General features: G+C 40.9%; 1 non-coding gene across 1 annotated transcript; it reads right to left on the bottom strand.

Moving 5' to 3' along the window:
- Nucleotides 1-709: 709 nt before the first annotated feature.
- LOC141602833 (small nucleolar RNA R71) lies at nucleotides 710-816 on the bottom strand. Its single transcript, XR_012524741.1, has one exon. It is a non-coding gene; the product is annotated as a small nucleolar RNA R71 (small nucleolar RNA).
- Nucleotides 817-2,364: the final 1,548 nt, after the last annotated feature.

Here is a 2,364-nt window from a genome sequence, read left to right on the forward strand (position 1 = left end):
AAAATGGCGCCTTTGCCAGGGACGGTGTTTAATTGATTTAAGATTTCTTTTATTGTTATTAGTTGTGTCTTTTTCACCTTGGGGAAGTAAAACTCCTCAAGGTTTGTTCTAATTGTTTTTGAGTTGTTTGATATTTTGCATGTCTAGAAGGTTACAAGGTGATTTGTTACCTTTTGACCGTGAAATCGAAAGAACCTTGACGAATAATAGGAGACTTGTTAGGAGGAATTTGAGAGGTGTTGGTGAAGTTGTTCAACCCACTAGTGAGTTTGTCAATCCTTTCGCAATAGAAGGAGAAGAGAACCCATTACACAATATCCCACAAAATCCACCTACAATGCCTAAATTCTCGTCACACTCTATACCCACCGAGGAGAATCTACCAAATGGTACTCCTACACCACAACATCTAACCGGAAATTTTATTGCCAAGTCCGCCTTCATCCAATTAGTTGAGAGGAGCCAATTTGGGGGGATGCCAAGTGAAGACCCTCATTCTCATATGGAAACCTTTTGCGATTATTGTGATGCTATCTCTCAAACGGGCGTGACTCAAGACCAAATTAGATGGGTCTCATTTCCTTTTTCATTAATCGGCACCGCAAAGCAATGGTTGAAGGGCCTTGATAAGGCCACCCTTGGAATACATTCTTGGAAGAAGTTAGCTCTAGCTTTCTACAAAAAATTCTACCCACCGGAAAAGACCAACATGCTAAGAGCTCAAATTACGGGTTTTAAGCAAAGGGATGAAGAATCTTTGTATGAAGCTTGGGAGCGGTTCAAAGGTATTTGTCGCTCATGTCCTCACCATGGACTTAGCGAATGGTTTTTGGTACAACAATTTTGGAATGGTTTATATGAAGATTCTAGGAACATTCTCAATATGGGATCAAATGGAATGTTCACCGAAGTTGATGACAATCAAACATGGAACAAGATTGAGGAAATGGCGGTCCATAATTCACAATATAGTAGACCTCGCAAGGCTACTAGAGGAGGAAAGTATGAAGTGGACTCCGTTACTCAATTGGGTGCTCAACTTAGTGCTCACATTGACACAATCAACTTGAAGTTTGAACAAGCTATGGCTAGACTTGAGGAAAACTCAAAATCATCAAAGCATCATGTCAATGCCATGACGGCATCCTCATCAATCCCAAGTGGGATATGTGAGAATTGTGGAACTTTGGGTCATGACCCAAGTGAGTGTAGGGGAACAACCGAACAAGTTAATGCTTTCCAAGCTTACAAAAGTGGTACCCCTTATTCAAATTTTTACAATGAAAACACCAAGTTCCATCCAAATCTCTCATACAAAAGCCAAAATGTTCAAAACCCTCAACCAACATACACTCCACCACCCATGAGAAAACAAAATCAAAGACCCTTTTACAATCAAAACCAAGGTTACCAAAATCAAAATCCATACAATCACCAAAATGACCAAGGTTTTGATGTCCAAAAAGCGGTCCTCCAAATGCAAAAGAATCAACAAGAATTTTTCACTCAAATGCAAAAAGATAGCCAAGCAAAAGACACCACCATCAACAACATTCTAGCTCACACCAAGATGTTGGAAACACAATTGACTCAACTAGCATCTTCAAGCTCACAAAGACAAAAGGGGCAATTACCACCTCAAAGTAATCCCCCTAGACATGAAACGGTTAGTGACATTCACTTGAGAAGTGGTACAAGGTATGAGGCACCGAAGAAGCAAGTTGAGGATGAAGTTGTGCAAGCTAGTGAAAAGGAAGAAATTGTGCAAAGCCCCAAAGAAGGGGAATCATCAAAAGAAGAAAGTTCAAAGAAAAATGAAGACAAGGCCAAAGAGAAGGAACCCATTGTGATTAGACTTCCTTTTCCAAGTCGTCAAGCCAAGCCCAAATTTGATGATCAACTTGGAAAGTTCATGGAGATTGTGAAGAATTTAGAAGTCTCAATTCCTTTCACGGAATTAATCAATCACGTTCCGGCCTATGCAAAGTACATGAAAGATATCCTCACAAAGAAGAAGTCGATCCGGAAACTTGAGACTATCGCCTTCACTAAGGTGAGTAGTGCAATACTTCAAGGGAGTTCACCTCCAAAGTTAAAGGATCCGGGAAGCTTCTCAATACCGTGTACCATTGGCGACACGACGATCAACAAAGCCTTATGTGATCTAGGGGCTAGTGTGAGTGTCATGCCGTACTCGGTGAGTAAAAGGTTGGGAATGGGAGAGCTTAAATGCACCAATATCACACTCCAAATGGCCGATAGATCGACGAAGACACCATTAGGGATATGGGAAGATGTCCCCGCATTTAATTGGGAAGTTTTTCATCCGGTGGACTTTGTCATTGTTGATATGGAGGAAGATTC

Source organism: Silene latifolia, chromosome 9 (genome assembly GCF_048544455.1).
Source record: "Silene latifolia isolate original U9 population chromosome 9, ASM4854445v1, whole genome shotgun sequence".
In the NCBI taxonomy this organism is placed as follows: Eukaryota; Viridiplantae; Streptophyta; class Magnoliopsida; order Caryophyllales; family Caryophyllaceae; genus Silene; species Silene latifolia.